We start from the raw sequence: 15,192 nt of genomic DNA on the forward strand, positions 1-15,192 counted from the left end.
TGTATCTGTTTAACAAGCTCTCCCTGTATCCCATGTGATCTAACTTAACTGAACAGTCTCCTTTGTGAAACCTTGTCAAAGTCCTTGCTAAAGTCCATGCAGACAACCCTGACAGCTCTGCGCTCAACTATCTTCTTGGTCATATCTTCAAAACACTCATGTTTGTGAGACATGATCTCCCATGCACAAGAGCCATGTTGATTATCCCTAATCAGTCTCCAAACACACAAATCTGCTCTCTCAGAATGCCCTCCAACAACCTACCGACCACTGATATCAGACTCCTCGGTTGATAGTTCACAGGCTTTTTGTGCCTTTTGTTAAAGGCACAATATTAGTCACCCTCCAGTCTTCCGGCACCTCACCTTGGCTGTAGGTGATACAAATACCTGTGGTAGTGACTCCACAATTTCTTACATATCTTCCCACAATGTCCTGGGATACACTTGATCACTGTCCCAGAGCATTATCTACCTGAAGGCATTTTTAAGATCTCTAACATCTCCTGTGTTCAAGACATCAATACTTATTTCCCCAAGTTCCCTAGCTTCCATGTCCTTTTCCATAGTAAATACTGACGCGAAATATTCGTTTAGCACTTCTCCCATCTCCTGTGGTTCCACACGTTGATGACCTTGTTGATCTTCAAGGAGCCCTATTCTCTCCCAGATTGCTCTTTCGTCCTTAATGTACTTGTAGAATCTAACTAGATTATCCTTAACCTTGGCAGACAAAGTTATCATATATCCCCTTTTTGCCCTCCTGATTTTAATCTTAGATATGCCCCTACTCCCTTTGTGCTCTTCAAGAGAGTCATTTGATTCCAGCTGACTATTCCTGACACATGCCTTCTTTTTTCTCTTGACCAAACCCTCATCATCTATTGTTCCCTACTCCTACCAGCCTTGCCCTTCTCTCTAACGGAACATACAGTTTCTGAACTCTCGTTCTCGTACTTTTGAAACCATTTGCCAGTTGACGTACGAACAGTCTACCCCAGTCAAGTTTTGAAAGTTTCTGTCTAATCCCTTCAAATTTGGCCTTGCTCCAAATTTAGAACTTGAACTTTTGTAAAAGGCCTACCCTTTTCCACAACTATTTTAAACTAGTAAAATTATGATCACTGGATCCAAGGTGTTCTCCCCGGTAACACCTCAGTCACTTGCCCTACCTTATTTCCCAAGAGAAGGTCAAGTATTGCTCCTTCTCTCGTAGGTACATCTCTTTAGTGATAATGAAAATTTTTGTGAACATGTTTTACAAATTCCTCCCCACTCAAGCCCTTAACACTAAGGTAGTCCCAGTCTATGTTTGGAAAATTAAAGTCCCCTACCATTATAACCCTATTTATTCTTACACATACCTGAGGTCTCATTGTATATTTGCTCCCCAGTTTCCATCTGACTACTGGTGGAAGGGTATAGTACGATCCCATCAAGGTGACCATCCCCTTCTTATTTCTGAGTTCCACCAGCTTCACTAGATAACCCCCCAAGAAGATACACTTTAAGTACAGTAATGTTTTCCCTAATGTTATGACATGGGGTAAAACCCTCTGCTAATTTAAACAAGCTACACAGAAAAGATTCACCCCGTGCTGTAATCTGTTAAAGTTCGAGAGGCAGAGAACTATCCCAAAAGTCACTGTTTAAAGTAAAAATTAACACCTTTATTTTGTTTTAAGTCTAACAGTGTATAATTAACTAACAACTATTTGCAACTCTATTTCCTTTCTCTAAACCTATCTTTTACCTTCCCCTCTACAATACTGGTCCAATTAAAAATCCCGATTACGATTTACAAAAAAATATAATCACATTTTTAAACCAGTCAGCTTTGTCTAGTGTCCTCTGTAGATTTTCCACTGTTGTCTTCTCCTTAGGGATTCTGTTTCCCAGGTCTTTGAGAGATAAAGGTATCTTTAAGAGAGTAAATCTTGTTGTAAGCAGCCTCTCTCGTTGTTGGTGTTAGCTGCTCTTTGCCACTCTGGGTAACTGTTCAAAATGTCTGATATTTATGCCCCAAAACATCAGATTATTTCATTGGTTTAGTGTTGTCAAAACATTATTTTTTGACATTTGATTGGATTTTGGTAACTTGGGGCATAATTTAAACTGTTTGGCCAAATTCAAATTTGTTTTTTGTATCCTGGCAACACAGCTCTTAACTGTTTCTACCAAATGTTACATTGTTACCTTGTTCCAGCCTCTCTGTGCTTCTCTAAGTCCTTGCTAGCTTTTCAACTCTCTTAAAGATACAATACCCCCACACCTTCATAACACTAACCAAAAACACCATTCCCCCTCCTCTCTCGCCCCTTGCTTTCTATCCTCCCTGTGAGATACATACCCCAGATGTTGAGCTGCCAGTCCTGTCCCTGCCTCAGCTATGTTTCTGTAATACCTATGATGTCCCAGTCCCAAGTACCAATCCATACCCTGAGTTCATCTCCCTTACCTGTCAGGCCTCTTGCATAGAAATGAATACTGCTTCTTGCCTGCTTTGTCTATTTAAATAGCTTCCTTTAATGTCTGAACCAGCCTCAGCTTCCACTCTTTTCTCTCTGTTGCTTAGGGAGAGACCCCAATAACCAAAAATCTGAATCCTTCCCCCCTGCAGCATCTCCTCAACCACTCTTTTCTCTGCCTTACCTTCCTGTTCCTGCTCTCATTGGCATGTTTGAAACCTCTAAAGATCCATTGGGAATGGACCGCAGATGGCAGGACTGGTTAATAGGGCAAGTTAATAAGACATATGGGACACTTGCTTATATCAGTCGAGGCATACATGATCAAGAACAGAAGGTTATGTTACAATTGTACGGGACTTTAGCTATGCCACAGCTGGAATAGTGTGTGTAGTTCTGGTCACCACACCATACGAAGGATGTGGTTTTACTAGAGGTGGTGCAGAGCAAATCCACCAGGACAGTCCTGAGTATTTCAGCTGGGGAGAGTGGCTGGATAAACTGGGGTGGTTTTCTTTGGAGCAGAAAGTGTTAGAGGGGGTATCTCATCGAGGTGTGTAAGTTTGAGGGGCAAAGACAGGGTGAAGAAAAAGCAGCTGTTACACTGAGTTGAAGAGTCAGTGACAAGAGGGCATAATTTTAAGATGAAGGGCAGAATGTTTAGAGGGGATTTGAGGAAAAGCTTCTTTCGCTGAGAGGATGGTAGGGTCTGGAATGCTCTGCATAGGAGGGTGATTAAGGCAGGAAACTTCACAACCTTTTAAAAAGTATTTGGTTGAGCTTTTTGAAATGTCATTATGTTCAGGGCTGTGGGCCAAATGCTAGATTCATATAGATAGGTTGGCACAGACTCAGTCAGCTCAAGGGCCTCTTCTGTGCAGTTTGCCTCTGACTCTATGGCTGTGGTGAATTCAGAATAGGTGTTTCCCCTTGTGGGAGAGACTAGAATCAAGGTACACAGACTGAAAACAAGAAAGAGATTTGGAGATACTATTCTTTTTCTTTTAATGGATCATTAGTCTTTGGAACTCTGTTCGTTCATACCTATTGTTAAAGTTCACTTGAGAATGTAACTTTTTAAAAAAAAGTTCTGTCATTTACAGATGAAAGAACTGAAACCAACATGGTCACTCTAAAAGATGAGAGCCTTAACAAACAATCAAGGTCTTTTTCAATATATCATTTCAGTTACATCACACTGTAAACTTTTGCTTTAAATTCTGAGTCTTATGATCTTATTCTCCACAACCACCTGATGAAGGAACAGTGCTCTGAAAACTAGTGCTTCCAATTAAACCTGTTGGACTATAACCTGGTGTTGTTTAATCATATGTTCAGTTGCTTCACTAATGGACCTACCCTCCATCATGATATTGGAGATGGTGCTGCTGGCTGCACAATGATCAGCTCCATTAGAGACCCCCTCAGATACTGAAGCAGTCCATGTGCAAGTGCAGCAAGATCTGGACAATATCCAGGCTTGGGCTGAAAAGTGGGAAGTTAACATTCATGCCACGCAAGTGCCAGGCTATGACTGCCTCCAACAAAGAGACAATTTAACCACCACCCTTTGACTTTCAGTGGTGTTACCATCACTAAGTTTCCTACTATCAACATCCTGGGGATTGCCATTGACCAGAAGCTCAACTGGACTCGCCATATAAATACTGCAACTACAACAGCAGGTCAGACACTGGGAGTAATCGTGACTAACTCACCTCCTGGCTCCTCAAAGCCTGTCCACCATCTATGAGGCACAACTCAGGAGCGTGATGGAATGGTTCCCACTTGCCTGGATGGGTGCAGCTCCAACAACACTCAAGAGGCTTAGCACCATCCAGGACAAAGCAATCGTTTTGATTGGCATCACATCCACTCCCTCCACCACTGACACTCGGTGGCAGCTCAGATGCACCGCAACAAGTGTTAAACAGCAGTGAAAAAGAAATTGCACAGCAGTTTCTTTGAATCATAGGTGAAGTAACCTCTCGCCCCTCTCTGTATCCAGCTGATCCCTCTAGGCTGTGAAAATTGCCAGTGGCTGGGATGCCATAAATCTGCTTTCAGCCCCTACAGAAGCAGCAGCACTGTCCTCTGATGATCGTCATTGCTCACAACATTTTCAACTTCAGCATTTTTTGCAAAGTTTGGAATAATCCCTCGTCCTCCTCATTCTGCTGCATTAAAATCTTTCAAAAACTGCTTAGGCATAGAACTGATTACTGCAGCCTGAAAATCAGGCCCATCAGTGCTGCTGTCTGATTGAGATTTCTTGATCAGACTTGTATCCACGCTGTCACTCTACCCTTCTCTCTGTCATTGCCTCAGCTCATTATCTCTCCTCCTTCATGTTACTTGTTTGCCCATTGTCTGGCCATCTCGCCAGTTGCTAGTTTGCAAAAAGGTACCTGTCCTGGCAGCTGTAGGCTGTCCTGTTGCCCCTTCTCTGCCTGTTTTGCTAAAAACCCTTTGTCTCAAAGTTCACGGTTAGCCTGCTGTGTGTCTCCTTCCAGCCGCTAGTTTATCTGTTGCTTTTCCATGCTGCGATTTGCAGTTGCCTGTCCATTTTCCCAATGCCTCTTTTCTCTTCCAATTTGTCCCAGCCTCACTGTTGCTGTTTTGAACAAAGAACAAAGAAAATTTACAGCCTGAGCCGATCCAAATCAACTGTCTAAACCTATCGCCCAATTCCTAAGCATCTGTATCCCTCTGCTCCCCACCTACTCATGCATCTGTCCAGATGCACCTTAAATGAATCTACTGTGCCTGCCTTTGCTGGCAACGCGTCCCAGGCACCTACCACCCTCTGTGTTAAGTACTTTCAGCATGTATCACCCTTAAACTTTTCACCTCATACCTTGAACACGTGACCTCTCGTTATTGAATCTTTCACCCTGGGAAAAAGATTGTCTCTATCCACCCTGTCTATACCCTTCATGGTTTTGTAAACCTTAACTAGGACCCCTCTCAATCTCCTTTTTTCTAATGAAAATAAACTGAACTTACTCAACCTCTCTTCATAGCTCGCACCTTCATGCCAGGCAACATCCTCAAACCTCCTCTGCACCCTCTCCAAAGCGTCCACATCCTTTTGGTAATGTGGCGACCAGAACTGTACACAGTATTCTAGATGCGACCGAACCAATGTCTTGTACAATTTTAACATGACCTGCCAGCTCTGATACTCAATCCCCGTCCAATGAAGTTGAGCATACTATCTGCCTTCTTGACCACTCCTTCCAATCACACTTGGTGGTTTTCTCCCTATTTCGCTGTTGCTGGATTGAACACCATCTGGAGATTTGCCTCCATCTCACTGTTGGCGGTTTGCCCCAGTCACACTTGCTTGTTTTCCCTCTGTCTTGCTGCAGGTTTGGACCCGACCCCTCACTGTTGCTGGTTACCATGCCCCCTTCCCGTCTTAGTTATATATTGCCCCAGTCTCTATGTTGCTGATTTGCCCCCAGTCTGTGTGTTGCTGCATTGTCTGTTGCCTCCTTTTCTGTTGTACTGGCACTTTGCCCTTTGGTTGGTGTGTCTACAGTCTCCGTCTTCCTGTCTATTTGTTTTTTGCCTGTTGTCTGCCTCATCCAGACTGTGGGTTTGCCTGTGATCTCCCTCCTGACTGTTAACATTTGCCTGTTGTGTCCATTTCCTGATGTCCTGAGTGTGTTGTCAATGAGCAATGTTCTTTCTGCTTTGGGAGTAGGTCTGTGTGTCTCAGCGAGCATGAGCAGCCCGTCTGGTAAATTCTGACCCAACCTGCAAATACATGTGAAATACCGCTAATGTGTGTCATTGTTAATTCTGACATTGCTGTCTCTTCTTCCAGAAGCTTCCTCCCTGTGGATACTCGGACTGCTGTGATCGACAGGTAGGAGTTCTTGGCAGACTTGTCCAACTCCATTCAAGCTCTGATTACTTCATTCTGCTTCCTTGGAATTTTTTGTTCAGGGGTTTGGGGGAAACGTGTTTGGAGTTCTGGGGGCAAAGGGTGTCCAAGGGAGCCCTGAGGTCCGGGAGGGTTTGGGGACCTTGCCCCATGAAACAGAAGGGTCGCTGATTATCTTCCTCACCTCCAGAGCGTTTTGGGAGTCCTGTGGGATTAGGGTCACGGTTGGGGTGGTGACAGGTCATTGGGGTCATTTGCAGGGTCAGAGTTACGGGTTAGGATGGGGATGTGGCTCAGCCAGGAGGGCTGGGATCGCGGTTGGGTCAGGGTTATGTAATGGTCGTGGTGAATTCTGGTTAGAGTCGGTGTATGCTGGGCTTAGAGCATTAACACGAGCTGGTCAGTTAAAGCAGGGTGGTAGTAGGGGCAGGATCGGGTCAGGGCACGGCCAGGGGTAAGGGCAGAGATGTGCGAGGGCCGGCATGGCCGGCTTTGGGTTAGGGTGAGGTGGAAGTTAGGGAGATATCGGGACTAGAGTGGAGTCGGGGCAGTGGATGGGGCTGGGTACACCTAGTTCAGAGTTCAGGCTAGTCTCCCCCCAACACCACCTCCTCCTTCTCCCTCCCACTACCCCAGGGTTACTAGTTGGTGTTGCCCCCCTCGGACTCTGTGTTCTCCCCCCACCTGCCGGGGCTTGGTGTTACCGCCCCTCGGTGCTCGGTGTTTCCCCACCCCCTCAGTGGCTCGGTGTTCTCCTCCCCCCCCCACCTCCCCCGCCCTTCCCACCTTGGTGCTCACTGTTTAACCCCCTCCCCCCCACTGGTGCTCAGTGCTCTCCCCCCCCCCCCCCCCCCCGCCCCCCCCACTTCCCACCTTGGTGCTCACTGTTTAACCCACACCCACACCCCCCCCCCCCCCCCCCCCCCACCGGTGCTCAGTGTCTCTCCCCCCCCCCACCTTGGTGCTTGGTGTTCTTCTACCCCTGCCCCCTCAGGGCTCAGTTATTCCCCCCCCCCCCAGGGCTAGGGGTCACTGTACCCTGTGCTTGGTGTTCCCCCAGGGTTAGGGGTCAGTGTGCCCCCTTCCCCTGGGCTCAGGGTTTCGTCGGGGTTCAGGCAGGGTTTCTGCAGGGTGGGTGTATTTCAGAGATATTGGCAGGAGCTGATTTTCGAGTGGGAATCCACAATCTTGAAGGACATGCTTTTCTCTTTAATTTGGTGTCGGGTTGCTTGGTGCAGGCTAAATCTGTTAACTTATCCTGTCCGTTAGTGGCAGTGCTGGGTCCAGCTGTTCACTAGGTTAGAGTTGAGCAGCTCCAATAGCAGAGTGTATGTACTGTGAGAATTCGCTGCTTGGGGATGCAGTACGAGTGTCTCCATTATGATCAGCTCCTCGCTGTTCTGGCTGTGGCTGATTGGAGGCAGTTTATTTGTACCAGTCTGGTGGTAGTTCCCTTACCCCACCAACCATCTCTCCCAACTCCCACTCCCATCTCACCCACCACCCCCTGTCATCCCCACCATTCACGTCTCTCCCACCATCCCTGCTCCCACCCCCTTCCCATCACTGGCAGCACTCTTTGTTCTATCACAGCCACCTCCCCCTTATCTGGGTGATATGGTCTCTTGTTTTCCAGTGGCTGCTTGTGAAGATTCACCTTTCCTCAGCCTTGGGCTCTCGTTGATTCTGGAGGGTGCACTGTAAGTATCTTGCTTTCCTCTGTTTCTTCACTTTAGGGAGCGCAGGCGTCACCGGGACTCTGGACTCTGGACAGACAGAGGTGGGTGAGGGATGCTGATTGAGGCTGCAGTGATGGTACATTGAGAGGCCAATGAGGGGAGTGCGCGAGGGTTGAGGAGGGGTGATGGTGAGGCAGCAGTATAGCCAGGACTGAAGAACTCAGATGGCTTGTGTTATATTGTGGATTGCAGCCTCGAATGCGTGTGTGTGTGTGTGAGAGGGAAAGCTTCCTGGCACCTGGCCAGAGCTGCTTTAAAATATCTCACCCCGCCCTTGCCTGGCCTTGTGCCACTCTCATATGGTATTCTGGGACAAGGCAGCTTTTTGGAAAAAAAAACAAGTGCCCTTATCCTGCCCAGGGCCTGATGCCCCGTCTTCCTTGCGGGACAATTCGGAATGCGATGGTGGGGGGGAATGTTTTCACAACAGTTAGGATTCTGAGGGCAGTGTGGTATTCAGATCCAGAGACCCACAGTCTGTGAAATATCACAGTGTTGCGAGTTAATATGTGTGAAAGAACTGCCCTGCCCTGCCCAACCCAACCCAACCCACGTGCTCTCTGCTATTGCTGGCCCTGATCGGGTGACAGGGAGGGTTTGAGGCTAGGACTCAAAGGAATGTGCTTTGTGATGTGCACTTGTGATGAACGTCATGCTCATAAAAAGGAGCAGGAGCCTATTAATAAGAATGATTTGGTAGCTTGAGGGGGCTTGTGAGAGGGAGGGAGAGAGAGAGAGAGACGGCGAGACAGTGAATGAGTGTGTGAGAGAGAGAGAGAGAGATGGACTGAGTGAGAGTAAGGGAGGGAGAAAGAGAGAGAGACGGAACAATTGGAAGCAGCCTCCTGTGCAAGACCATTAGCTACGTGACCTGTCCACCTCATTTCTTGTAAGTTTTATTTCTGTTGTCGAATCGCTTTGTTGCTTTGATGGGAGCTGGCTATGAATTTCCCCTCACTAGTACGCGCTCCCCCAGCTCGGAGCTGGCTGAGTTGACGGAAAGGGAATGGGTGATAGGCAAGTGACCCACACGTTGCTTCATTTCCTCTGACCCCCCCACGCAGGAGGATAAAATATTCAGCGCAGAAACTGCCCCAAGACTACACAATGGGGACCTCACTCTGCGTGCTGGTTAGGGATCTGAATGCTCTGACCACACTTAACCCTGGTCAGTTTGTGGTACTTGTTAACATGATCAAATGTGGCTCACAAATTCAGAAAATCTTAGTTGCTGCAATAAAGCACATACCCCACAAAAAAGACTGCTGTTAAAAACATCAATAAAAGTTACACGGCACCAGATTATAAACCAGCAGGTTTATTTGGGAGTACAAGCTTTTGGAGCACGGCTCCTTTTTCAGGCTATTATATAAGAATCAGGACAGAATACGTGACTTTTCAAATGTGGAATTAACAGCGTTTTCACAGTATGGTACAATTTTTCTCTCAAGCTAACCACGTAACTCGTCACCTGACAAGGGGCAGCGCTCCGAAAGCCTGTACTTCCAAATAAACCTGCTGGACTATAACCTGGTGTCAGCATTCCTGATGAAGAGATTATAGAGTCATACAGATGTCATACACCACGGAAACAGACCCTTCAGCACAACCCGTCCATGCAGACCAGATATCCCATCCCGATCTAGTCCCACCTGCCAGCACCCGGCCCATATCCCTCTAAACCCTTCCTATTCATATACCCATCCAAATGCCTTTTAAATGTTGCAATTGTACTAGTCTCCACCACTTCCTCTGGCAGCTCACTCCATACACGTATCACCCTCTGTGTGAAAAAGTTGCCCCTTAGATCTCTTTTATATCTTTCCCCTCTCACCCTAAACCTATGCCCTCTAGTTCTGGACTCCCCGACCCCAGGGAAAAGATTTTGCCTATTTACCCCCTCCATGCCCCTCATAATTTTGTAAACCTCTATAAGGTCACCCCTCAGCCTCTGACGCTCCAGGGAAAAGAGCCCCAGCCTATCTAGCCTCTCCCTATAGCTCAAATTCTCCAACCCTGGCAACATCCTTGTAAATCTTTTCTGAACCCTTTCAAGTTTCACAGCATCTTTCCAATAGGAAGGAGACCAGAATTGCACGCAATATTCCAACAGTGGCCGAACCAATGTCCTGTACAGACGCAACATGACCTCCCAACTCCTGTACTTTGTACTCTGACCAATAAAGGAAAGCATACCAAATGCCGCCTTCACTGTACTATCTACCTGCGACTCCACTTTCAAGGAGCTATGAACCTGCAGTCCAAGGTCTGTGTTCAGCAACACTCCTTAGGACCTTACCATTAAGTGTATGAGTCCTGCTAAGATTTGCTTTCCCAAAATGCTGCACCTCGCTCGAAACTTTGACTCTCCTGCTCCTCGGATGCTACCTGACCAGCTGTGCTTTTCCAGCACCGTTGTTTGACTCTGACTATAGCCTGATGTTGTGTGATTTTTAACTTTGTCAACGACAGTCCAACACTGACACCATGTCAAAAACATAGTGAGCGCTCAGGTAAAGGGACAAGTCAACAGCTCCAAGCAGCACAACAGGGAGGTGTTAGGGAGAGAGTCGCTTTCTCAGTGGCATGTCAATCTGCAATTGAAATTGCATTTCATCTCACTGAGACACCGCTCCCGTCTGGCTCTGCGTCTCACTGAGACACCGCTCCCGTCTGGCTCTGCGTCTCACTGAGACACCGCTCCCGTCTGGCTCTGCGTCTCACTGAGACACCGCTCCATTCTCGCTCTGCGTCTCACTGAGACACCGCTCCAATCTCGCTCTGCGTCTCACTGAGACACCGTTCCCGTCTGGCTCTGCGTCTCACTGAGACACCGTTCCCGTCTGGCTCTGCGTCTCACTGAGACACCGTTCCCGTCTGGCTCTGCGTCTCACTGAGACACCGTTCCCGTCTGGCTCTGCGTCTCACTGAGACACCGTTCCCGTCTGGCTCTGCGTCTCACTGAGACACCGTTCCCGTCTGGCTCTGCGTCTCACTGAGACACCGCTCCCGTCTGGCTCTGTCTCACTGAGACACCGTTCCCGTCTGGCTCTGCGTCTCACTGAGACACCGTTCCCGTCTGGCTCTGTCTCACTGAGACACCGTTCCCGTCTGGCTCTGCGTCTCACTGAGACACCGTTCCCGTCTGGCTCTGTCTCACTGAGACACCGTTCCCGTCTGGCTCTGTCTCACTGAGACACCGTTCCCGTCTGGCTCTGCGTCTCACTGAGACACCGTTCCCGTCTGGCTCTGTCTCACTGAGACACCGTTCCCGTCTGGCTCTGCGTCTCACTGAGACACCGCTCCCGTCTGGCTCTGCGTCTCACTGAGACACCGTTCCTGTCTGGCTCTGTCTCACTGAGACACCGCTCCCGTCTGGCTCTGCGTCTCACTGAGACACCGCTCCCGTCTGGCTCTGCGTCTCACTGAGACACCTCTCCAATCTCACTCTGCGTCTCACTGAGACACCGCTCCCGTCTGGCTCTGTGTCTCACTGAGACACCGCTCCCGTCTGGCTCTGCGTCTCACTGAGACACCTCTCCAATCTCACTCTGCGTCTCACTGAGACACCGCTCCCGTCTGGCTCTGCGTCTCACTGAGACACCGCTCCCGTCTGGCTCTGCGTCTCACTGAGACACCGCTCCCGTCTGGCTCTGCGTCTCACTGAGACACCGTTCCCGTCTGGCTCTGCGTCTCACTGAGAAACAGCTCCAATCTCGCTCTGCATCTCACTGAGACACTGCTCCAATCTCACTCTGCGTCTCACTGAGACACCGTTCCCGTCTGGCTCTGCGTCTCACTGAGACACCGTTCCCGTCTGGCTCTGCGTCTCACTGAGAGACCGCTCCCGTCTGGCTCTGCGTCTCACTGAGACACCGCTCCCGTCTGGCTCTGCGTCTCACTGAGAAACAGCTCCAATCTCGCTCTGCGTCTCACTGAGACACAGCTCCAATCTCGCTCTGCGTCTCACTGAGACACTGCTCCTGTTGTGCTGTCAACTTGGAATCCATGGCACTGAATTGTATGTTTGAACCACTTTTGAGTTGTTGTTGAGCCAGTTTGCTATTTATGTCTGCGATGTGTATTCACAGCTGTCCTTCCTGAATTTCTGAAGTGTAGTGAAGCTGTGGTGGTATTCACCTCCAGCTCAGGCTTACAGTTTTGGTCTGTTCCTGTGATTGTACTGTGACCGTTCTGACTGGTGAGTCTCGGCGGACACACACACAAACATGCTCACCAGGTCTGGGAACATCCATCCAAGGCCCCAAAGAATGCTTCCATGCATGGCAGAGATTTTTGTGCACATTCAAACACCTCATCTGCTGTGTCTGTTGCTCTATATTGTGGAGACAGAACGCCAACTTGTGGAACATTTCAGAGAACATCTCTGGGACACATGCACTAAATAGCCCCACCACCCTGTTGCGAACACTTCAACTCCCCCTCCCACTCTGCCAAGGACATGCAAGTTCTGGCCAGCCTCCACCGTCAAATCCTAACCACCCAATGCCTGGAGGCAGACCCCCTCTTCTTCCTCCTTGGGACCCTCCAACCGCACTGGATTAATGTGGATTTCACCAGTTTCCTCAACTTCCCTTCCCCCCCCCCCACCTCATCCCAGATCCAACCTTCTAACTTGGCACCGCCCTCTTGACCTGTCCCATCTCTCCATCTCCCTTCCCACCTATCACCATCATCCCCCACCTGCATCTACCTATCACCTTCCAAGCTACCTTCCCCCAACCCCCCTACTATTTATCACTCGGCAAACAGACCCCCTTCCAAATCTTGTTGAAGGGCTTATGCTCGAAACGTTGATTTTCCTGCTCCTCGGATGCTGCCTGACTGGCTGTGCTTTTCCAGCTGAGCACCTTTCGACCCCCAGCATCAGTTAATATTTAGAGTTGAATGTCAGTCTTGGTCTGGTGTTTGAGTTGACTCAGTCTCAGTGATGAGGGGACAGGCTCTGTGTGGCTCTACATTCAGTGCAGCACACTTTTGTTCTCCCTCAGCTCCAGTACGTGTGCGTCTATTTGAATTCTGTCAGTATACATGAGGCTCTCTGTGTGATTCCCCCTGGACCTGGATCCCCAAGCAGGTATGACAAAAACAAGCTGGTCCTCCTGATAATAAACAGGTGATGAGAGCCTGCCAAGCCCTGGGCTTTGCGCCAATCAGTTCCTGGCACCAGGTCTAGAGTTCAGCCCAAAGACTACCGGAAACAGGAGGATTACTGTGTGAAAGGACTGAGAGTTCAGGACCAGTTTTCCAAGTGTGAAGGTGTGGGTGAGTAATTTGGTTTTGGATCACATCCACTCCTGTGGGTTTTCTCCCTGCTGACAGACAGATATAGTTACCTGAGTTGCGCATTGCAGTCAACTGCTTTCTCTTTTCGGTTCCACCTGCTCGATTTGTCTCTTTTGATCTGACAGTTGGTCCCTCTGCTGTTTTCTTTTCCCATGAGGGTTTCCAGGTCCAGTCTCTGAGTTAAAGCCACTGCAGCCCACCCTGCAGTAATGTCCCTCACCAACCATGAGCCCCTCTCCCAGTACAACCCAAACTGCTGTGTGGATGTAGCAGCCCACAGCAGTCACAGGGAGTGCATCACAATGAAGACAGCCTTGGCTGGATTGGAGTTCACAGCTGGCCTGGACTTTACCTGTAGGGGTGTGAGAGAGTGAGGAGAGCCTTCCCCTGACAATCAGATTGTGGATGGTTATATGTACGTCTGGGCATGGTTAAAAACAGGATGGGGATTTTTGCATCAGGGACAGGGAATCTTTGCCTTGGGGACACGGAATAGAGTCATAGGGTCATACAGGCTCCTCAGCCCAACTTATCCAGGTTTCCTGAACTGAAGTAGACCCACTTGCCTGCATTTCATCCATATCCCGCTAAACCTTTCCTGTCCATGCACTTGTCCAAATGTCTCTTAGATGTTGTAACTGTACCCACCTCTACCAGCTACTCTGACAGCTCATTCCAATAATGCACCACCTTTTGTGTGAAAAAGTTGTCCCTCGGGTCCCTTTTAAATCTTCCCTTCTGCCTTAAACCAATGAGCTCTAGTTTTGGACACCCCTATCCTGGAGATAAAACTTTTGCTGTTCACCTTATCTATGCCCTTCTTGATTTAAAATCACCCCTCAGCCTCCTTTGTCGCAGGGTATCACACCTTGCAATCTCAGTAACATCCTTGTAAATCTTTTCTGCACCCTTTCCAGTTTAATAACATCCTTTCTAAAGCAGGGCCACCAGAATTTCATAGAATCCCTACAGTGTGGAAACAGGCCCTTCGGCTCAACAAGTCCACGCCGAACCTCCAAAGAGTATCCCACCCAGACCCATTCCCCTACCCTATTACTCTACATTTCCCCTAACTACTGTGTCTAACCTACACATCCCCGAACACTACGGGCAATTGAGCATGGCCAATTCACCTGACCTGCACATCTTTGGACTGTGGGAAGAAACCGGAGCACCCGGAGGAAACCCACGCAGACACTGGGAGAATGTGCCCAAGACTGGAATTGAACCCAGGTCTCTGGTGCTGTGAGGCAGCAGTGCTAACCACTGAGCCACTTTACCACCCAGTTATACACAGTATTCCAAATTTTCCTAACCAGTGTCCTGTGCAGCTGCAACATAATCTCCAAACTCCTACACTTAATGCACTGACTAATAAGGACCAGTGTACCAAACACCACCTTCACTAACCTGTCTACCTGTGACTCCATTTTGAAGCAAATATGAGCCTGCACCCCAAGGTCTTCATTCAGCAATACTCCCCAGGGCTCTACCATTAATTGTATAAGTCCTGCCCTGATTTTCCTTAGCAAAATACTTCACATTTATCGAAATTAGATATCTTTTGCCACTCCTCAGCCCGTTAGTCCATCTGATCAAGGTCCTGTTGCACACTGTCCACCACACCACCAGTTTTGGTGTCATCTACAAACTTACTAACCATTCCTCTTTTATTCACAATCAAATAATTTATATAAATGAAGAAAAGTGTGGACTGAAAACTGTTCCTTGTGGCACACAACTGGTCGCAGGCCGCCAATCCAAAAGAACAGTGCTCCACCACCACA

At 48.5% G+C, this 15,192-nt stretch overlaps 1 protein-coding gene and 1 long non-coding RNA gene across 11 annotated transcripts in view; one reads left to right on the forward strand and one right to left on the reverse strand.

Moving 5' to 3' along the window:
• The window catches only part of LOC140493468 (uncharacterized), a 724,813-nt gene that overhangs the window by 346,140 nt on the left and 363,481 nt on the right, over nucleotides 1-15,192 (reverse strand). The window lies entirely within an intron of this gene.
• Nucleotides 1-15,192, forward strand: part of pacsin3 (protein kinase C and casein kinase substrate in neurons 3) — a 328,824-nt gene that overhangs the window by 261,612 nt on the left and 52,020 nt on the right. For 7 of the 10 annotated variants that reach the window (XM_072591920.1, XM_072591913.1, XM_072591910.1 and 4 more), the window contains exons 2-3: nucleotides 6,300-6,341; nucleotides 7,996-8,059. The gene's annotated coding sequence lies outside the window, so the exon portion shown is untranslated. Of the gene's footprint in view, nucleotides 1-6,299; nucleotides 6,342-7,995; nucleotides 8,060-8,813; nucleotides 8,988-13,110; nucleotides 13,197-13,245; nucleotides 13,385-15,192 lie in introns of those variants that run through there. The other 3 variants (XM_072591915.1, XM_072591917.1, XM_072591918.1) reach the window with 3 other exon arrangements.

The sequence above is a fragment of the Chiloscyllium punctatum genome, chromosome 22 (genome assembly GCF_047496795.1).
Source record: "Chiloscyllium punctatum isolate Juve2018m chromosome 22, sChiPun1.3, whole genome shotgun sequence".
NCBI lineage: Eukaryota > Metazoa > Chordata > Chondrichthyes > Orectolobiformes > Hemiscylliidae > Chiloscyllium > Chiloscyllium punctatum.